This window comes from Anser cygnoides, chromosome Z (assembly GCF_040182565.1).
Source record: "Anser cygnoides isolate HZ-2024a breed goose chromosome Z, Taihu_goose_T2T_genome, whole genome shotgun sequence".
NCBI lineage: Eukaryota > Metazoa > Chordata > Aves > Anseriformes > Anatidae > Anser > Anser cygnoides.
In genome coordinates, this window is record NC_089912.1 from 18,729,513 (window position 1) to 18,753,820 (window position 24,308).

Genomic DNA, 24,308 nt, shown 5'->3' on the forward strand with positions numbered 1-24,308 from the left:
GAGGGGAGGGGTGTGCTCTCATTATGAAAACATCTGTCCTCCCGAACAGCAGCTAAGCATATTGAGGCCCTGCTTCAGGGATGTGGCCAAGTATCGCTTGTTGTTGGGAAGCAGAGAGTAATTTCTTTCCTCTCTGTGCTTCCACACAGCCTTTGCATGTTCCCTATCTCCCCCCTTTCCTTTTCCCTTTATTTAAATTATTTAATTTTCCCTTAATAATGATTTAACCTTAATAATTATTTTTCCTGTAATTAAATTATCCTTATCTCAACCCATGAATTGTTTTTTTCTTTTCTTCTTACCCTCCTCTTCTGAGGACGGGGAGTGAGAAAGCAATTGTGGTGTAGTTCAGCTGCCTAACAAGGTAAACCACCACAAGTCTTACAAAAAAAATGAGTTGATCCATTGGAGAACATGAATTTTCTCACTGATATTTTACACTGAACTTCCTCCCTATCGGTATATGGCAGTTTTCTGTCCAGTTTTACAGTGCAGGAGTTTGATTTTGGCTTGCAGTTCCACAGGCTCCACAGGCTTTTTATACATGCTGCCCTTCTTTTATCAGAAGGGAGTACCTGGAGGATTGTTTCTCTACGAGGAAAAGTAGACACTCGTATGTACTGCAAAAAATGATCCCATTCTGCCAAAATGGAAAGAAGGGAACAACGTAAGGAGTCTATTCTATCTCTAGTTCCTGTCATTTGCTTCCTAACTGAAGATAAAAATACTGGAAATACATGTGATCTAGGAATCTAATTATAAGGGGACATCTACAGGAAGCAGTATTTCCTAAAATGCAGCAAATGTGGTGTTACCCACAGTAAAGCCACACCATATGACGATATCATTCCTAATCGATAATAAGGGTTCAAAACTTCAGTGAACTGCACCTAACGAACTGCTCTTCCCACATAAAGGTCAAGTCATTCCTAAACATATAACATCAGGTCGCTTCTGTTTTTCCAATTTTTTCCAAGTTTTAAAAGTTAAGATGGCTTCAATCTCTAAAAAACTCTAAAACAGTTTACCTCCTTACAGTGTTACAGAAGTAATACTAAAGAAGTACTAAGTAATATTAAATAGGTAAGTACTAAGTAATACTAAAGAACTATTAAGAATACAGTAAATATAATTGATACATCTGATGATCAGCCATCTTTAAATAACAGGCACACATCTCAACGCAGTACATGAATCTTGTTAATAGAAACAAGAAAATAACTTATACATGACAAATGAAGAATAAACCATTGTTGACTACATACATTATGAAAAAAAAAATAAAAAATAATGCTAACAGAATTAGTGCAATTTACCAGGATATTATTTGTTCATGCCAGACCTACTGTATGTGCAAGATGTTAACTCTTCAGTGATGTACATATTATTGGTAGAAACAGAATTAAGATTTAGTTACAGAAATGATTAAATGGTTGTTTGGAAAATTTAGAAAACTCACACTGCAAACTACCAGACTGAATTTCTAAAGACAAACTTAGTGACTGAACTGATGTTATTATTATTATTTATTTTTTTTATGTGCAATAGTCAAGAAGAGAATAGCTAAAATGTCTTTTTCAGCAGAGTTTAGTATATTAAAAGCATTAGAGCCTGAAGATGTAATGAAGTAGAATAAATAGATTACTTAATACTCTTAATTGCTTTCATATTGCCCATCATTTCTATTGTCTTCTTTTAACAATACTATGATGGTTGACTTGGGGTGGAGAATCTGAATACTGGAAAGTGAGAACAAAAATAAAAAAACATGACAACATGCGTTTCAATGAGAAGTATCAAAGTATCTTTCTTCACCTCTAATACTTTGTCCCAGTAAAAAGTCAGACATACATTAAAGGTCATCCAGAATGAGACTCAATTCGCAGATATGTTCCTTGTCTGCGTACACCACAGTAGTAGTAGCAATTAGCAGGAGGAGGGGAGAGAGGATTGATGAAAATTTGGTGTTAATTAATGAATTCTCAGAGGAACATGTCCCAAAGCCAAAGAAATATCAGGCTAAATCTGTGGTTGCAGTAACTCGATATAGATCTGTTGAAGTCAGAGACACAATACTAATTGATACCAGTTGAATATTTGCCTTATGAAGTTAAAGAAAATATCACTAACAGCCATAACTATGAAGTCACTGAGACCAAAATAAGCTTTATAGAAGTAGATTTAAAAGGATAAATTTCAAGTGTGGAGGCAATTACCCCAGAAGTGAGACCTACAGGCAACTTCTGTAGCAGACTGAAAGGAACGAAGCAGGGAACAAAGAAACACAGCTCATCACCATACATCCCCAGATGGAGATTTACACTGGCAGGGTGCATTTTTGTCCTTTAGATCATCACTACAACAACAATGCAATGTATGCAATTTGTATGTAGAATGTTGCAATAAATTGGAAAAGGTAGAAATAACAAGTGAGGCAGAAGTTGCCACAGGCATGAGACTAAAGTCATCCAATAAAAAATAATAATAAAGAGCAGACCATTCTAAATAAGCTTGATGGAAGACAAAGAAAGATGAAAACAAGACTAGCAATGCATGAGGAGTGAACAATAGCTTATATGCTTTTACATAACATCTACTGAATTTCAGTTTTCCATTAAAGATAGGTCAAAGTCTGCAAAAGCCATCCAAGTCAGATCATTTCATAGGTTCACATGAACACAGATGCACCTGTGTCACCTGTGTACTTTCCTGTCAGAGGCCTGAGGACACTCAGGATACTTCCTAATGGAAGATGAAGATATAACATCACTCAGCAGTTCATGTGAGTTAAGTAGTAAAAGACAATGGTTACACTGGAGACATAGCTTATATTGCACTCCGCATAATATTCACCAGTCAAATTACAGAAAAGACTTTTTTCCTATACTTAAGATACACACATTTTAAAACAGACAGTAGGTGAATAACAAAAACATCTATATTTGTGCTAACAGCTCTTCCTTTTAGTATAAGAATGGATTTGGCATGAAAGAAATCAGAACTGGGAGGGACACCACAGCAGATGATAAGAGCAGAACCAGCCCAGGATTCAGAGAAATGGCAAGCACCAGAAAACCACTTGCATGAGCTCTGTCTCAGGTGAGCTCAGCATGGACTGACTGACACTTCAGTGTATTTCCACACAGTTGCATGACTCTATTTAACTAATAATTTCAGAATCTATCTAAATATTAATTTCAAAGACTGACTTCCCTTCACTTTTTTTTTTTTTGGGGGGGGGTGAAAAGATGTATTAAATACATTTATAAACAAATATATTTAAAATAACAACAACAAAACCAATGACAAACAAAGCAAAAACCACAAAAAGCAGTAGCAAGTACCTGCTGAACTTTACAGAGGTTTGAATCATTGCCTTAAGATGGTGTAATCAATTGCCAGCCAGCATGCTGGCTAGAATTATGAGTTTGTTCCCCTCCCCCCCCCCAAAAAAAAAAAAAAGAAAAAAAAAAGAAAAAAAAAGTTAAGTACCAGTACCTAACAAGTTCTGAATTATAACTCATGACCTAAAGTGGACAGGTAATATTTATAAACATTTTGAACTAGTGTGATTGTTTTACTCAAGTGGGCAGACAAACTGCACCACACTGCTCTCTCACTCCCCCACCTCAAAGGGAATGGGGGAGAAAGTACAATGAAAAGGGCTCAAGGGTTGAGATAAGGATGGGGAGATAACCTACCAATTAATATCATGGACAAAACAGACTCAAGGTAAGGAGATTAATATAATATATTACCTCTCACTAACAAGCTAGAACAGTAAGAAACAAAGAAAACAAATTAAAACCACCTTCCCCCATCCACCCTTTTCCACCTCCTCTGCCTGAGCGGTACAGGGGAATGGGGGAATAGGGGTTGCGGTAAGTCTCTATTGCTTCTCCTCTATGGCATCTTCTCAGTCACTTTCTCCCCCTGCTCCACATGGGGTCCTTTCCACGGGATGCCGACCTTCCCAAACTGAGCCTATGGGGGCTGCCCACAGGCAGCAGCTCTTCAAGAACTGCTCCCACATGGCTCCGTACCATGGGGTCCATCCATCCCCCAGGAGCAAACTGCTCCAGCACGGGTCCCCCACGGGTGGCAGCTCCCCCCAGACCCCCTGCTCCTGTGTGGGCTCCTCTCCAAGGGCTGCAGCTCCAGCCCGGGGCCTGCTCCAGCGGGGGTCCTCCACAAGCCACAGCCTCCTCCAGGCCACCTCCACCTGCTCCACCAGAGGCTCCTCCATGGGCTGCAGCATGGAGATCTGCTCCATGTGGGACCCATGGGCTGCAGGGGAACTGCCTGCTCCACCAGGGGCCTCTCCACAGGCTTCAGGTGAACTTGTGCTGGATGCCTGGAGCACCTCCTGCCCTTCTGCTGCACAGACCTTGGTGTCTGCACCCAACAAGACAAAGTGTCTGCAAGGCTCTTTCTCACTCCCCACTCTCCAAGATGATGTTGCACAGCAGTTTTTTTTTTTTTTTCTTTCTCCTTAAATATGTACTCACAGAGGTGCAAACAACATTGCTTATTGGCTTGGCTCTGGCCAATGGCAGGTCCCTTGGAGATAGCTGAAAATGGCCCTTATATAACATGGGGCAGCTTTTGGATTCTTCTCACAGAAGCCACCCCTGCAGACCCTCACCACCAAAACCTTGCCATGCAAATGCACTACAACTAGATTTTAGGTTGCAGATGAATTAGTTTAGCTCCATTTGAGAGACTAAAACATCAGGAAATAGTTTTTCCTCCCAACTGAGCCTTCAACAAGTGGGAGTGAATCGGATGTACAGACAGAGGGGAACTTGGCAAGGGATGCAAAGAATAACAAGAAGGAATTCTATATGTACATTGGTCAGAAGAGAAAGGCCAAGGAGAATGTACTCCCTCTAACAGATGAGAAGGGAGGACTGGTAGCAACAGTCAGGGAGAAGGCTGAAGTACTGAACAATTTGTTTGCCTCAGTCTTCACTGGCAGTCAGGCTTGCCATGTCTCTTGAGTCCCTGAACTTCTAGGTGAAGGCTGGAGGAGCAAAGTCCCTCCCACTGTAAAGGAAGAGCAGGTTTGAGACCACCTAATTAAAATGAACAGGTATGAGTCTATAAGGCCTGCTGACATGTATCCCATGGTTCTGAAGGAATTGGTTGATGTAGTTGCCAAGCCTCTCTTCACAAGAGTTGAAAAGGATTTGAAAAGTCCTGGCATTCAGGCAAAGTCCCTGGTGACTGCTAAAAGGGAACATCACTCTCTTTAAAAAAAATAAACAAACAAAACAAACAAACAAACAAACAAATAAATAAATAAAAAATTAGAAAGGAGTACCCTGGGGAGCAGAACCAGTCCCATAATCCTCACCTCTGTACCCAAGAAGATCATGGAACAGATCCTACTGGAAGCAATGTCAAGGCACAAGCAAGACAAAGAGGTGATCTGAGACAACCAACATGGCTTCACCAAGGGTAAATCACGCTTGACCAATCTGGTGGCATTCTATGATGGAGTGATTATGTTATTTGACAGGTGAAGACTGACTAATGTTATCTACCTAGCCTTCTGTCAGGCATTTGACACAGTCCCATATGATATCCTAATCTCTAAACTCGAGAGATACATATTTGAAGGGTAGACTGTTTGGTGGATAAGAAATTGGTTGGATGGCCTCACCCAGAGAGTTGGAGTCAATGGCTCTATATCCAGGTGGAGGCTGGTGACAAGTGGTGTCCCTCAGGGGTCTGTTTTGAGACTGGTGCTTTTCAATATCTTTATCAATGACATAGTGGGATTGAGTGCACCCTCAGCAAATTTGCAGATGACACTAAGCTGAGTGGTGCAGTCGATACAACAGAAGGAAGGGAAGAGATCCTAAGGGGCCTGGACAAGCTAGATAAGTGGGCCCATGTGAACCTTCTGAAGTTCAACAAGTCTGAATGCGAGGTGCTGCACCTGTGTTGTCACAACCCCGGACATGAGTAACAAATGGGAGAAAAACTCATTGAGAGCAGCCCTGCAGAGAAGGACTTGGGGGTTCTGATGGATACAAAGCTCGACATGAGCCAGCAGCATGTGCTTGCAGACAAGAAGGCCAACCGCATCCTGGGCTGCATCAACAAAGGGATGGCCAGCAGGTCAAGGAAGGTGATTGTCCCACTCTGTCCATTGTGATGCCCCACTTGGAGCAGAGAGTCCAGGTCTGGGCCACAGGGATGTTTGGAGGGTGGGAGCACCTTTCCTATGAATAACAACTGAGATGCCTGGGGATGTTCAGCCTGGAGAATACAAGGCTCCAGGCAGACCTCATTGCAGCCTTTCAATACTTAAAGCAGGCTTATAAAAAGGATGGGGAGCAACTTTTCACTTGGGCAGATAGTGATGGGACAAGGGGGAATATTTTTAAACTAAAAGGGAGAGATTTAAATTAGAAGTTAGGATAAAATTCTTCACTCAGAGGGTAGTGAAGTCCTGGAACAGGTTTCCTAGAGATGTTGATGTCCCATACACGGAGGTGTTCAAGAGCAAGTTGGACGAGGCCCTGGGCAACATGGTCTAGTGGATGACATCCCTGCCCATGGCAGGGGGATTGGAACTAGATCATCTTTAAGGTCCCTTCCAACCTGAAGCATTCTATGATATGATTCTATGATGCTATGAAAAGTAACGAATGAATTCCTTGTCTTGCTTTGCTTGCACATGCAGGTTTTGGTTTACTTAGTAAACTATCTTTATCACTGTCCATGAATTCTCACTCTTTTACCTTTTTCCTTCTGTTCCTGATCCCATCTGGGGAGACTAAGTGGGTGGCAGTCTGATTCTTAACTGCCTGTTGGAGTTAAACCATGACAGGAGTAAAAGAGACACATTCCTGAAGAAACACCTGCATGATTTCCTTTCCAGATTTCCTTAAAATCATTTGTAATGACACGTTTCTCATGGAGGTCGTATCTCCACAAATGTTGTTACAGAGAAATAAAATGTTCTTAATTTACAAATATTAAAAACAAAACAAAGCAAAACAAAACAAAAAAACACACTAAACCATATGTATATAACATATACATTTTTAATGTCTTTATTTTCTAAATAAAATGGCATCAGTTGTAACACTTTCCAAAGGATAGCTCCTCCAACCAATTTTTTACACTGGTATTCTATTTTCAGTATAACTTACCAGATTTGTTTACATATATTTTAATAATCTTCCATGTCACAGAATGGTTGACGTTGAAAGGCAACTCTGGAATTCATCTGGTTCAACCTCTACTCAAATAGGACCACCTAGAGCTGGTTGCCAAGACAACCAAGTTTCTCTACGAGTGTTCAGTTCCCCTTTACCATATCAGAATGGTATTTTTTCTCCTACTCTTTAAAGATACATTATTAATTCCCTTTATTTTTTACCAAATGTTCTTTGTTAGTTAACCCTTTTAACTTTTAAAGCCATGGCATGTTCTACTTTACTGATAAACACATTGCCACTGCTGCCAATTTCAGGATCTCCTTTTGTATTTTTGGTCACCCCTGGTCCTTATTTGGACTTGGTTAAGTTCAGGTTGCCTTTTTGGCTACAGCATACTCCAGCTGGTGATATTCTCTTTGCTGATTTCACTTCAATGAAAACGCAGTATGTCAGGACAACTATGTTCTCAAGATGCCTATAAATCATTACTACTATTTAACAGTTTTTCCCATAATGGTACCCGAAAGTCAATCAGACATTGTATCATTTACGCCTGGCACAGTAGTAAACATGCAAAAGCTTCATATATGCAACATCTTTTGTAGTTAGTGTCTATAGTAATTGCAACGCAAGTTCTTTCGCGTTCATATTAATTATGTGCACCCACAAGTCACTTTGTATTAAACAGATCTTCATTTATAGGCCTGTTTTGTTTATCTATTCATGTGCCAATTTCATGATATATCTGCATTTCATTATTAATACTATGTATTCTATGATAATAGAAATATAATTTCCATATGGTATCTGCAATTTCCCAGCCCAAACTATTTGGCTAACTTCATCTTAAACATTTCTTAGCTGACATAGAATGCTTCTTCACCAAAATAACTAGAAATTCTGAGCAGCTGTCTAGTATGCAGAGGAAGACATTAAATGCTGAGTTTCTATATGAAATGCTGCCTTGTTAACATGTAGAAGAGATGAAATTTTAATCCTATGGCTAATACATAACTATAGTGGGTGTAAGTGTTAATTTCAGACCCAAATTTGCAGATAGTTTTATAGAAACCCTTTTTATCTTTTTGTGTGTGCCACTCTCAAGACATATTCGGAAATGCTCTGAATGTTTCATTACTTCTTTCAAGCCTTTCGTAAGACGTTAGAATACTCCATGAAGAAATGTTATGTCACAGCCAAAAATACCTATCCAGGACTTTTCTTCCCCTAGGTCCTTAGAGTCTTGCTTGTTCTCACATGACTAAGTGCACTTGGCCTGATCTTTGATCTGCCATTAGCCAGGAAGCATGGCAGCAAGAAGGCCTGTTCAACTAACAAGTTCTACTTGTTGACCTTCCACATAGAATATGTGAGCAAATTCTCCCCACCAGAAACACTACCATTCCCACATTAGAGTCACAGGTCAGAGCAGTCCTGCGATCTGTGAAGGCTGACAACCCAAAAGTGTTATTTGGTTGTATTAATGTAAAGGACAAATTACAGACTGGCATGCCTATAAATAGGAAAAATCCACAATTAACAACTTGGATTTACAGATTTTGAAAATGTTATAGAAATTGTTATTAAATTTCAGTGGAGTCAATAAGAAGAGATTTATTCTTCACACAACTAGAAAAATCAGATATTTAGTATCAAAACTTCAAAGCTAGGAGCAATTCAAAATAATTTAGACTCCTAATATGTTTACATGGCAAAACATACTTTTTCACCTTATCAGAACAATACACATGTGGTTGTGTAGTGTGAGTCTTGGATTAATCAGAAACATACTATTTCCTAATGCCCCAAGGCAGTATATAGGAACAACAGCAGTTAAGATTAGCAATCATATATTCTGTACATTAATATTAAATATTCAAATTTTAATACCTTACTGTGTCTTAGCAAGTTTCTGTCCCACTGTATTAGCTTTGCACAATGCTATGTGAGACAGAACTATTCCCGTCAACACTTTCATTATACTGCTGCACTAGACAGATACAGGAGTAAGCTGCTCATACAGCACAGAGTCATATCAAGCTAATATTTTGACAGTAAGTTAGTCAAGCATTAAAAAAAAAAAAAAAAAGAAAAGATAACACAGTAAATGGTTCACTTGAACAGAACCACCCACTGTACCAATGTTAGCGTATGGGTTGCTCCTGGAAGGGGTGTTGGAAGAAGTCTGGAGGAGGTATGGCTTTATTATTTTGAAAAAGGAGACAGATTCTTCCCATTAAAGTTTCCACCATTGTAAACTGTCATTGCCTTGAGAGTACACAGTGGCTATATATTTGTTTTAAGTAAAACACTTTCAGAGGCTCAGCCTATTTCTCCATCCCACTTTCTCACATCCCAGGAATATCTACCAATTTTCTACAATGGGTAAGCTTTGCTCGGTATCTGGGCTTAGACAAATACAGTCAGTGAAGAATCTTTTAGTGAAGAATCTTTTAGTGTACCATAAATTGTCCTCTGCCAAGACATTGATACTGATATGATGATTTTGGATGCAGTACTATCTCATACCTGGAAATCATTAAAATTCCATGGAAACAACAGAGTGAGTTGAGTTAATAACAGATAGGGGTTGCAAAAGTACTGTAGTACTTAGTGAAAATGTGCACATACAAGAGGTATTATTTGTGCTACTTGATTAACTAATATTTTTTCTTCTATTCTTATGACAGCAATTTTAATACTGAGCTAATATATTATTAAGTAAGTGTGCATTCTCCATTTCTCTACTTAATTTTGGAAGACCAGAGATTTAAGCTTCTCTGAAAATACCTTTTTTTTATTTTTTTTTTTCATACCCCTCACTTTTTGAGGTGTACAAGCATGTACCTAAGTGCTTCACGTACTTAAAGACAGAAAGAAGTACTCAGGTTTATCCAACCATCTCTACTAATGTTGCATGCGTAAAATGAGTATAAATAGATAAAATGACTCCTACAGTCTTCCCACAGAGATACGATCACAGCAGTCCCATAGCAGACAAGCTTTTTCTGAAGCTGTGGAGGAAGTAGAAAGATATGCTTCACAGGAATGAGAGCCAGAAAACACCCATTTGGTCACTAAATTTTCTACAATAATGCCACCACCAAGTCACAAGTCTTACCTTTAAAATTTCTACTTCTGAGCCTCACTTCTGTCAGCATTCTTTGTTGCTCAGTTGCCTTGCTTGAACACTTCAACTCCAAACCTCTCTTTAAATTCTAAGCTGTTGCTCTCTCTTCCTCTTTTTGGGTGTAAATTTTTTTGTTCCTTTATTTGTAAAGTTATTTGAAGAAAATTTATGAGCTGTAATCCTGTTGTGTTCCCCCCTCCTATCTCTTCCTCCCCCCCCCCCCCCCCCCAAACCCTGGGTCTTCTCTCTTCTAGTCTATGAACATTTATTTTCTCTCATCTTGTGACATTCTTCAAGCATCATCAAATCTCTGATGTCCTTCTATATTTTTTTCATGTTGATCATATACACACAGAGAAAAGCAAAAATTTTTCCTTAGCATTTATTCTAGCCAACACTTAGGTGGGAGACATATAGAAAATAACACAGATACTCTGCACCCCTACATCAGTAGAATAGTCAAACTGTTTTCTGGGTGCTGTGCGGTGGAACACTTCTTCAGAGAAATGGTATATTCTTGAAACAGTTTGCTAATACATATGTTTGCCCTGTCCCTGGAGGTCTTCAAGACTAGGATGGATGATGACCTGGGCAGCCTGATCTAGTGGGTGGCATCTCTGCCCATGAAAGGGAGGTTGGAACTGGATGATCTTTAAGGTCTCTTCCAAACCAAATGTTTCTATGATTCTATGTTTCTATGATTCTATGAGAAGTTAATACACTTATATTTAAAAAAATGGAGGAGAAGCTGTTTTTATTAATTATATTAGCTGATCTTACAGCTTTTTTTATATATATATTTATTATTATTATTATTATTTTTGTTTTTGGATAGTATATATGCCCACACAATAAATTCTTTAGGCACTAAAGTTGGTGGCTGTATTTTTCAATAGCCATGTCATCAAAATATTAGACCTCTGAAGTACAAGACAAACTTTGTCTGAGCTTATACTTATGTCATTTTACAGTTTTAAGAAACGTGTGCTAGAAATATTGACTCTGTTAATGCTGAACAGGAGTTTTCTTTTTCCCTTATTTTTCTTTAAACAGTTTCACATACTTCCATCTTTATTCACTGATGCCTGCCCATAATTTACTTTTTAAGACATCTGTGCAAAGCTTTTCAGACTTTAGAGAGAAGAAAACAACATGACGAAACCCTGTATGTTTGTAATCATATGCAACAAAAGGGATGGACGTGAAAATTTTCCACTGATACCTTGATGAAGCACAAGAACTTTTAGAATAATCTTCAGCTTGGCTTCTACCCAAGAGGCCAACTATATTCTTCCAACAACTTTGGTTATAATTGTCCTAAACTGAAAACCAACAGTATACTTTCAGGCAGAATTTGGACAGCTGATACTGGGGTGTCTAATTACATTTGTAGTATTTCACATTCTTCAATTTTATTGAGTGGACTAAGCATGGTGAGTGAAAGGCTTACCACAAGAGATAATTCTTTCTTTCATTGTGTTATCATTATAAAAGTAATTTGTAAATTATTTCCTTGTATATATTAATACAAATCCCTATTAGTAGTTATGAGAGTAACACTGGCCTTTTCCATCCTATCTATTAGCAATGTCCTTTGAATAATACCTCCATTCCATAATAATTGTGTGAAAAGCCTGTGCAGAATACATGCAACTGGTATCAGAAGCCTCAAGTGCAACCCTATTTTCTCCAGCTTCATCAGGTTTATTACAATGTACTGACTAGTGCATGAGGTTTTAAGTCATTCCTTCTTCTACTAACAGCAAAATATGTTTTCATAGGTCTGGGCTCTCCTACTACCCAGTATAACACCAGAGGTCAGAGCACAGTCCTAGATGCTGAAACAATGATGCCAAATAAGCTGTTGCACCTTCTAAAATACGTTCTAAAAACATCTTGGCAGTGCTACTAGTATTTTTAAATTGCGAAAAACAAGTTAAGACTGTACAAACATATGCTGGTCTCCAGCTCTCATCAAAGCAATTCTGCTTTTTCCATGTGATGATCCAACTGATCATGGAAACCCGATGCACAGACTATTTATTTCAGACCAAAGTTAAGCCTTCAAGCTGTGATCAGGTGCATGTGAGCAGCAGTCTTAATAAATACTGTTTACTGTCTCATAAAGAAACAAGGCCTTTCTTTCAGGGGAATTTTTGAGTTGTGTCTTGGTAAGAAGTTGGTAAGAAGTCATATCACTTTCCACTGAGCACCCTTGACCAAGTCTCTCACTACAGTAGAGGAGCTTGGAGGTACCCAAAGAGAGGCAAAAGGTGAAAGCCCACTGCGTTCATCTGTAGCCCAGAGCAAGGTGTAGCCTCCATAAGAAGCTACTGAAAGCAGCATAAAACAGAAACAGATACCGTTGTTATACTTTTTCCACTTAGTGAGGCAAAACAAAGAGTCGTTGAGGAAATCAATAATTGTGCTTACAAAACCAACAACAGCAAAACAAAACAACAGACACACACATCAAAGCAACAAACCAAAAGAGCCAAAAGTTTCAGTGCTGCTTTAATGCTGGTCAGCAAGATCTGATGCGACTCACCAAGGAATGGGACCATGACTGTAGTGTCTGTCATTGCGTGCACTGTGTATGGGATGACAGGTCAGCTGTTGCCCAAGGAGCACAGGCTTGTTGTCCCAGGGGGGATACAGAAGGCCAAATGCTGAAATGGAGACTGGAAGCTACCCAAGGAAACATAAACAAAGTGACATTGCCATATTCACTCAAACCCATACCACAGATCGACAGACAAGGAAATATGTGTCACCAAAAGTTTATATGAAATATTTCTCTCATTTAACACTATTTTCTTTCAAATAGCTTATCTACAGAGTAATAGATGTTAAGAAATAATCTTAGAAATCAACATTAAAACAACAACAAAAAATATATCAAACAGCAAAATTCCCTTCCTTCCAATACTTGTACCTGTTCAGTACCTGTTTAGCATATATGTAAACATGTACTTCATAAACAACTGTGGATTTTACCACACACTATTGAAACTATTGCTTTGTGGAGAAGATCAGGCTCCAGCGGCTGAATTCCGTCACACAAAGCGGTTATCCATACCAGAGACGTTTCAGAGGTTGTATTCAGACACACCTGTGTGGCTGACAGACATGACACAGGACTTCTAGGAGACCTGCATGGCCATGGAGTGGCTGCTGGAGGCCAGAGAGAACAAATTATGTCTTCTCAAATAGAGTTCCATGCTTAGGCAACTGGATTCTATCTTAGGGTACTTTGCAAGTACTTTGTCAGATAAGTGCAGAAGTAATAATCATATAATTAAGTACTAAAGCAAAACCTTGCACTTCAGTTTGCTATTTCTCTCCTTAAAGCTACACACAGAAATAAATATCTGGGTAAGTGTATTTATACACACATAGGCCTATGTATACACATATGCTGAGTGTATGAAAATGACCACTGAAGATACTGACATTATAATTGGAGCAGAATGCCTTTATTGGTCATTGTTTTTTACCACTTGCCAAGTGACATTATGTGTTGAAGGAGAAATCCAGGAAGACTTCCAACTCTGAACAGAAAGTTGGAAAAGGCTTCATTCACTTTTCTAGAATCTATACAAGTATCAAGGAGACTTAAAGAGTTCCGGAAGCCAGGGAAAAATTAGTAAGATTTTTTTTTTTTCCCCCCTCTGGAAAATAGTCTGCAGATAAACATAAGTAGAAATAGAGACAAAACAATGGTGACATAACACATAGAGTGTATTATAATACCGGTATTCTACTATAAGTATTTTCTATTACTATTACATGTTTATTAAAAAACAAACAAACAAACAAACAACAACAACAACAAAAACAGAGGCAGCTTCATTGTTCTAATTCAGGTAATTTTTGCTACAATGAAGGTCTTTAAATTGAGTTGAGTTTGCTGACCCACTCTAAAGAGACTCTGTAGAACCCTCCCCCCCCCCCCACCCCCGAAACTATTGTGGCTAGATTTCTGCAAAGGCAATCTCACCTGTGGGATGTTTGTTACTACCTCCAGAGACCACTGAAACAGGGTAGAACAATCAGAAGGAATAAGTAATGCACAGGAAAACATTATTTATAGAGAAAACCTTAACTTTCAGCAAAATAGTTTTATACTTCAAGACCATACTGCAAAGAGGTCCCATTATTTCAGCTGCAGAGGTCCCATTATTTCACATTGCATATGTATACACTGAGAAACTGAATTCTCTGTTTATTATGCCATATTGCATCTCCAAGAAATCTGGCCATTTTTCATGAGGAAAGCTGGCAAAGAGGAATTAAACCTGTCTTGGACCACTTTGTCCCCATGAAGAGTAATCAGATGGCATTAACCTTAAATTATAGATAACTAACATCAGCTTATTCATCTGAATGATTGGTAACAGGTAGTATAACTTTTCTTTAACATACTTCTACCTTGGAGAAGATTTTTGCATCACTCAGGTGTACTTAGCTATGTGTATATGTTTGAATGGAATAGCAAGTGGCCACATGTTGCCCAAATGTATTTTATATTTATCTATAACTATAACTGTAAATATAACTATACATATATATATATATATGTTTTTCTAGCTGCCTATGAAGGCTAAACCACAATAGTATTCTGGACTGCAAGTGCACATTGCTGGATCATGTTCAGTTTTTCATGCACCAGTACCCCCAAGTCCTTCTCCTCAGGACTGCTCTCAATCCACTCACCGCCCAGCCTGTATTCATGTTTGGGGTTGCCAGAGCCCAGATGCAGGAACTTGCACTTGGCTTTGTTGAACTTCATGAGGTTTTCATGGGCTCAACTCTTCAGCCTCTCAAGGGCTGCCTGCATGGTATCCCTTCCTTCTATTGTGTCAGCTGTGCCACTCAGTTTGCTGTCATTCACAAACTTGAACAGGGTGCACTCAATCAAGAAAAATAAAAGTTCAAACCTAAGTAAGTGACTCTTTGAATGAAGTCCCAATGGTTATTGCTGTCTTAATAATGAAAAGAAATATGTAAGTGGGAGGCAGAATCTCTGCTTTGAAAGACCACTTACACCCAAAAAGATAAGACAGATGAGAAGTTTGAGAAGGGTGTATATAAAATATGCAAGTTAGCAGAATTAAAAATATCAGTTGAGAAATATGGTATTATTTCTGACTAGGATTTTCCAAAGCTTATAAAAAAAAAAAAAAGGAGAGAGACATCTGCTACCACTACAAATAGGACAAGGTTAGTGACTAATGCACATAGACAGATTTTGCTAGTGTTTAGAGTGATACATCTTTCAACTTACTACTATATCTAATGGTGTCTGGAAGTGATTATAGTGCTTTTTACAAATCTGACTACCATGACTCTTGATTATTTCTCAGGGAATTTAAAAAAGAACTACTGTGTCTTGATCTGTTAATACACAAACTGTACAAAGTTCACTGGAAAAAGTTGCCAGTTTGTTAGGAATCATATTTAAGTAAAAAGGAGCTCCATAATGAGATAGTATAACCAAAATTTTGGATCACATCCAGTAAGAAAGTTACTATCAAAGAAATGAATGGAGAAAGAAACGGAGAGATGAATAAATTATAAGTTTTTGATTCACAGAGAAGTTGCATAAAAATGATTAAAAGGGGGGGGGGGGGGGACAGTTTATTTGGAAAGCAAAAAAATATTCTGGAGGTCAAAGGTTCATACACAATATTTCATTTGACCTGAAACTTAAAACATTTTGTTTTTGTGAAATCAATGGAAGCCCTTAAGTCCCCAAAGTTATTTCTTTCAGCATTCAACATTTTAATCTGAAAAGCTAAGCTGTCCAATGAAACGCAAAAAACAAAGCAGTGGACCTTACTATTTTTAAAAGCCACAGAAATCTATGTAATAGAAGAAACAGGCCACACTTTGTTCCTCCAACCTCATTGTCAGAGATTGATTTTTTAGAAATGTAACATTTTGTGTTGCCATAATGCTTTCTCACCTAAATCCGGGTCAGATTTTAATTACATGCGCCATGTAGTCTCATGTTGTCATAGCTGCAGTGATGGCTTTCATCCATATGTAAGACAAATCAATACTGGCTTTCTGTAGCATCTAGGGAGACATATTTAGATAAAGGTTTCTTCATAGTTTGTCTAGATCAAAAAGTTTAGGAAACATTTCTTCACTGAAAAGGTTATGAAGTATTGAATCAGTCTGCCAAGGGAAATAGTTGAATTTCCACCCCGAAGGCATTTAAAAAACATGTAGATGTGGTGCTTAGGGACATGGCTTAGTGGCAGACTTGGCAGTGCTAGGTTAACTGTTGGACTTGATGATCTTAGAGGTGTTTTCCAACCTCAGTGTTTCTGTGATTCTATTATCATATTCCATTTACAAGTAAGTTGTGTTGCACCTGCAAATATTAAGTTCAATTCATTATCATCCCTCTGCTTTTTTTCCCTGGTAACAATAATACTTTCAAATAGGCCATTTTACCCTCACAGAAAAGATATATTAAGAAATAATTTAAGATTAATATTAATTATATACATTATCAAGAATATTTTATCAACCCCCATATGGTTTTACATTTGGATAAGTAATTGGAATACTGGATTCACTTCTGCTGAACAAAATTAATTAAAATTTATTTTCTTTTCAGCATTTTAGTTCCAATGTGTATATTAAAATATGAATAAAGAATGTCATCCTTTTCTATTACTGCCTTTTCAAACCCTTATTAACTTTGAAACAAATGAAAATTAAATGCAAATGAAGACAGATAAACCAAAAATGAAAATTCCTCCATGGAAGACTATAAGACCCCTATTCTGCATCCATTTTCAGGGTTGCAGTAGATTATTTTCACATTCTGCACTGCTTTTATACATCTCTTTTCTGATATTTTACATCACACTGCCCAGGTAGGATCTTTCTTAAAAGCTCAGAGGACTTGCTCTCAGACAAGATAAGCTTCACTTTTCGTAGTGGTTCTAATTTCTACAGAACTGAATAGCATTAGGCCACAGCTGTCAAGAGCCAAGATGACTAATATGACACTGACCATGACACTATTTAGGGCTTCTAAGTATAATTTGGGTTTGTTGTGCCAGTTAGCATAAGCACATGTGTTTTTACCACAATTTGCTCTCACAGTATGGTACATGATTTGTCTTTGTCTGCAGTCCTGCAGCTCATTCATCTCTTCACAGCTATGCTGCAGCTTTGTCATTCATTATACACTGTAATTCATAAAGAAGAAAAAAACCAAAAAAGACAGATTATCTTCCTTGTCCAAGTATATAAACTGAGTTTCTAAACAGAGAAACAAGAATTTAGGCCTCAGAAAGTCCTCAGGATGTGTTAAGCATATTCCTAGGGATTAAATAACAGTCAAAATTTTGTTGGACCTGAATTTTATAATCATTTCAAATTCTTTGAAGAGAAATATTGAAGGAACAGAATGAATTTGAATGACTGCTTCTATTTTCTGCACTGAGAGAAAGAGGATTACTCCAGCAACTTCTTTCAAAATACTCTAAAAGAGTGTTTATTCATGCATCAGCCACACGTCTTAGGCTTGAAAACCCCCAAAATTGCTAGTTACATTTGCAAAAATAGATCTTGAAATAGGAAAATACAGGCAGCTCCTCTAGGACTTATAGAAGCCAGTTATATAATGAGGTAGAATCCCAATAATCAAACATTCTCAAGGGATTCTCAGGATCTAACTTGTTGATCAGCTCCCTCAATTAGTCGTCATTGCTCAGAATAAGCAGTTAATGGTGCAGAAACTTTACTAAATAAATCTCAGCAGAGTTCCTGTCTACTCCTAGATTCCCCAAGATCATTGCTAGTAGACAATTAGGAAGCTGGCTGGTACTATTTCCTGACTGCCCACACTTTATATTTCATTCACAGCCCTTATTCACCAAAGCTGTAACCAGCCAAAGGAAGAGCACAGGCCTGCCTGACAGAACAAGAGAGTATGCTCAGTACAAGTTCTATAACCAAAATGCTAAAACTAAATGGCTGTTTCTGTGTTTCTTGGTCAGACCAGAAAACAGTATCAACTTTCTGCTTCTGCCACAGCTTTAATTTCTCCACCCTTCAATTAGCAATTTTAGTGCATCCTGTAAATTCAGATTCCAACATGAACTATTATCAACTACATGTTTACAGAGCCGAGAGGATTTGACTCTATTCCCAACAGATGGAAATACAAATCCTGATAGAACAAAAGCTGTTTCCAAACCAGATCTTCTTCTCCATACAACATCCACGTATACTATGTGGTCAATCTGGTTTCAGCAAGCTTGGGCAAGTTTTGTTTTCCAGGTAAATATTTTTGTGGTAAACTGAATTTGGTACCGTTTGACAATATTGGTGCATTAGTATAAAATGACTAAATTTCACTTCCAGATTTTGATTTAATTAAGTGTTTTTCTAGGAATTTATTTTGAATTATGTAATTATATTCAGAGAAGCACCTCCTCCCTCCCGCCTTGGAGAAACTATAACTACAGGTTCTCCATCAAGTATTTGATTCACAGTCTTCAATTTTTCCTCATTTTGGCTAACCAGTGAATATCTGCCATTCAAAACTACTACCTACTATAAACGGAACATACATTTAATCTCTGATCTTGCATTACAAATGTGCAATATGTAGTGATACACTGGTAAGCCTTTAAACCATAAATTTGAAACAGATGAAATACTTAGTGCTTTTTAAAAAATTATATGTTTTCTCTCAATATCAAATTAAGTTTGGGTTTACCTAATTAGAGATCTAATCAGTCTGAAGACTTTCAGAACTGTGGGAGTTTCAGGTTACATGAGGATTTAACTGCACTATATGAAATCCATTGTAGGTTTCATAATAACACACCCTACACACCTCTTATCTTTTCAAAGACCCATTCATTAATATCAAAATAGAAATGAGTATTTTCATAAGAATTTGTGAAAGAACTGTCATTTAGCTTGTACCATAATACCTCTTCACTAAGGCTTCTTCCACAATTTACAAAGTCCTGCTCCCCCTACCCTTTAACCCCCCCAGTTCTTTTGGTGTGCAAATGAATTTTCCTGGGCTCTGCATAAGATATTCCACCATGAAGATTATCCAAAGCACATATGAATATAAATAATAAATCAGTGATATTTGCAAATATTCAGGTTTATATAAATACTCCACAAAAGAGACAATACTTTTGCTTTAAGATGACTAGTACTTTTCTCTCTGCCACTATTGTGCTACAATGGGAGAGAAGACAGACTTGCTTTATCATCCATTTTAACAATCCGAATCAGTTATGTGTTACAAAAATCTTTAGAGATGAGATTCAGTACTCTCGATAGCATTATATGTATTTATGATTCAAGCTCTTTTATTTGAAAAGATCTAGGACTAGTACAGAAACAAGATGTGGAGCCTCTTCACTGCTTGTTTTAACTATAACTAGTTACAATCTTGGATATGTTAATGGATATGTCATAAACTAAGAATCTTCCTGTCTGATCCTGTAATACTTAAAAGTTTTATTAATACTAGTTCATGAATTTTGGTAAGTATTTATGAAGTAATTCTGGATGTTTCTGGTGAGATTACATAGAATCATAGAATTATAGAATGGCTTGGGTTGGAAAGGACTTCAAAGATCGTCTAGCTCCCAAAACCCTGCCATAGGCAGGGACGCCATCCAGTAAATCAGGTTGCTCGGGGCATCATCTAATCTGATCTTGAACACCTCCAGGGATGAGGCATCGATAACCTCTCTGGCAACCTGTTCCAGTGCCTCACCACCCTCTGAGTGAAGAATTTCCTCCTAACCCCTAGTCTAAATCTCCCCTCTTTTAGTTTAAAACCATTCCACCCCATCCTGTCACTCTCTGATTGAGCAAAGAGTTGCTCTCCATCTTTTCTGTAAGTGCCCTTCAAGAACTGGAAGGTTGCAACTCCAGAGCCTTCTTTTCTGTAGGGTGAACAGCCCCAACTCTCTCAGCCTTTCTTCTTAGGAGAGGTTCTCAGCCCCTTGACTATCTTTGTGGCCCTCCTGTGGTCCCACTCCAACAGGTCCACATCCTTCTTGTCCTGGGGTCTCCAGACCTGGATGCAGTACTCCAGGTGGAGCCTCACAAGGGCAGAGTAGAGGGGGAAGTTTGTGAAGCGACCCGGAGCGTAGCTTGAACCTGCGACCACAGCCAGCAGCAAGGTGGAAGGGGAGCAGCGCAACCACTAGGCCACTAGGCTTCCACTGACCCCTAAAGAAGCCCACATAGTAGCCTGGGGTGTAGCTCAAACCTGTAACCATGGTATGCAGCAAGGTCGAAGGCAAGTGATGCAACTGCTGGGTTATCGTCGGCTTCTAATGATCATCTCCTACATGATCAGCTCTTGAGTCCCTCAATCAAAGCATGACTGACTGCTAACTATTTTGTTATTATTTTCTCCTTCTTGTTAGTTTACTGTAATAAAAATGAAGCTATAACAGATTTCTTCAGGATTATTACATACTAATACTTACAGATATCCTATAGATATTTCTTTTAAATATTTTGTAAAGCTTTATTTTCTTTAGCGTAGCTGTTGTAATAAGTATGGAAAAGCAAAGAGAAAGAGAAAGAGAAAGAGAAAGAGAAAGAGAAAGAGAAAGAGAAAGAGAAAGAGAAAGAGAAAGAGAAAGAGAAAGAGAAAGAGAAAGAGAAAGAGAAAGAGAAAGAGAAAGAGAAAGAGAAAGAGAAAGAGAAAGAGAAAGAGAAAGAGAAAGAGAAAGAGAAAGAGAAAGAGAAAGAGAAAGAGAAAGAGAAAGAGAAAGAGAAAGAGAAAAAGAAAACAGACCCTCCACCCATTTTTAGACTAATCACATTTTCATTTTTTTTCCATTTACATATGTGTATATATATATAAGGTTCATTTAGAACAAGATTTATGTTCACAGTTAAACTTCCTTTTAGTTCAGTATCTTTAAAAGGTAAAAAATGGAAAACGTTGAAAGTCCATTATTCAAGAAATATACTATCATGAAAACATTGTTTTTGCAAGTTCGAGAAAACAATATATGAATATTTTAAAGTGAAAAGCATTTAACCAACAAGATATGAAGTGTTGTAAAGTTACACTCTGAACCACAAGACATGAAGTGATAACTGTTTTACTCTACACATATTTGTAAGAATGCAAATAATGTGCTATAACTTAATTTCCAAATCGCCTTTGTTGCAGAAAAGATACTTAATGGTACATATATTTGCTTAAAAATTAGGGACATAACTGTTAGCATGCAAACAGAAACACTTGAAAAATTAAAGGAAGATCAGGTGGCTTATAGTCATTCTACTTAAGAACAAATAACACTAGTTCATTGACATACTATAGTCGTAAGTCTTGGCATTTGGAGACAATGTGAACTAGGGGTCATAAAACTTCTATTATTATCACTAAATTCTAGGTCAATGAAATAAATTATTCCCTCCTAAATTTATTTGAGGGAGTTAGAGAGTCTTTTTTACTGAATTCAATAGGCTTTGGGTTCAAAATGAGTTTTAAATTAATGAAAATGTACCTGAATGTAACGTGGGTAATTACTGCACTTGATCTGTTGACTACATCCTCCTCTCCTCTCTCACAATGTCAACACTGATCCAGGACATTCAGATACACTCAGTTATTACACTCTCTTCTGCTGTAGACAATTACCAAGGCAGCAGGAATAGCTGTTAGAATGAACTTTATCAATAATAATTTTGATAATGAATGAATAAATAAATTTGATAATACGTACTTTTTTTAGGGGGGGGAGCTATAAATCTACAACTCCTTTTGCACAGTAATATGTTAAAAATGTTCAAAATTACTAGTATCTGAACTTGACATAGGGTCTTATGTTTACTGTGCTATGTCTTGTGGGAACCTGCATGAGCTGTAGGACCATCTTAGGTTTCCTGGACAAGTAAAAAGAAATATTGATCTCTGAGGTAGGTAATGATCTCACCTTTTCTAATAACAGCTTCATCAGCTTGCTAATTCTTAAGCAAAAGTTATACATCCTGCCTTGTGTAGAGGCCAGTGCTGTAATATCAGCCATGAAAAGTGACAGTTCTAGAGGGAGTGCAGGTGACAACTGCTTAATTGTTCAGGGACTTGTAAGACGTAGCAATGTAATGAATTATAGATTTCAACTGAGAACATTCTTGGTGGCCACAAAATTTGAATGTAATGGATAACTGCATCTGAAAATATGATACATGATACAATACAAAAATTCTGGACAAGTTCCAGCCCTATGCTCTTAAGGTTTAGAAGTTCAGGAATTTCCACCTTTAAAATAAAATGAGCCCTTTCTAAGCTGAGAGGCATTTCATGACAGGACAGAAGTATTGAACACCTGTGAAAATCCATGCATGCTGAATGAATGCATTTGTTTGATTTCTGAACATTGATGGTCTCTTTCAACACTTGCCTTCAATTGTAACAATTTCTTTGGCTCTTCTGCCTCAATTAAAATAAGTCATAAAGTTGAACATGAATTACAGCTATTTGGATAAGAGGTACCATTAACAGTCCTTCAAAACATCACTTAATTATGGTTCACAATGCATAACAGGCACAAGCAAGTCTGGCCTTAACCTAGTAAATCTCTTGAGCACTAGGATGGTAGGCAACTTAACCATTTCAAATGCAGGGTGCAGTTTTGACAAGGCTCTCCAACTTTTCATAGAATCATTAATGTTGGAAAAGACCTTCAAGATCATCTGGCCCAACCATCACCCTACTACCAATGTCACCCACTAAACCATTTTCTTAGTTGAGCTTAACTAAAAGAGCAGTTTTCTATAAAAAGCCATATCCACAGCATTTCTACAGCAAAGTCTACCTTTGTTTTTTGACAATGTAAAGCTGGACAGCCCCACAGTTAATATTTTTCAGTTACATCCTTAGGATACACATCAGGGTATAACAAATGGTTACACTCCTCAAAACCTTCATCACATTGCAGCAAAACACCTGCATATAATTTGCAAGAGTTATCAGCATGCTGAATTACTTTGATCACCTCTAGCTAACTTGTATGCCACAGACTATAGCACTGTCTCGTCTGGAGAGAAGCACCAGGCTGGCACAGCAAACATTGCCACATGGTGTCCATTGAAACAGGGGCAGAAACTACACTCAGAAGGAGTGCCGTTTCTCATGCTTGAGGGACTCACAGGTCTTGCATGTGTGTCAGACTTATGCTAGAGTTGCACACATGGGTGTCAAGTGGGCTACAACCTGAAAACAGGAACAAAAAATCCACCTTCCCATGAACACATACAGAGCAAATAGTGTCAACCTGCTGTCAGGGACTGAGGATTGTTGGCTCTAGACAGGCCAGGTAAGGGCTCTCTCAGATGATACTCGTGATCAGTTGGGCCATGGTGATCTCTAAGAAGGGGGATTAAAAAGTACAGGTGTCTTCTGTCTCCTCCACTCTATGGGAAATAAATTTCTTCATTTCCTTTTCTTTCATTCCTATCAATGTGGCCACACTCTGCATAGTAGCCCCCTTATGAAAAAAGCTCGAGGGCCTCCCAGGCCACTTTGAACAGGGGTAGTACCTCAGTCTCCCCTGTACAAAAGGGCTGTGCCTGGCTTAGTTAAGGATCACCTTGGCCAACTGGATGAGAATAGTGCTGTGAGAGCTCACAAAATTCGCTTGGTCAATGTCCTAAAACCAGAACATAATTGTCTAGAACTATCTGTAAACATACAGGTGAATGCATGCCAACAACAAATGTCATCTCTCCACAGCAAGAGTCTACAGGCTGCTGGAATGAATGCTACCAACACCATACAGCAAGTGAAAAACACTGTGCCTTGCCTGTGCTGCAGAGAGACAGGCAAGAGAGAAGTGGGAAGGAGTGGTGATGTTGCTAACTCAAAGGAAAACAAAAAATGCTTGCAGATTCAAAGCATGTTGGGCATTTTCTACAGCACAGCTATTCCAGCCTGCTTGTAAGAGGATGATGCATGTTGGGATACAACTGTA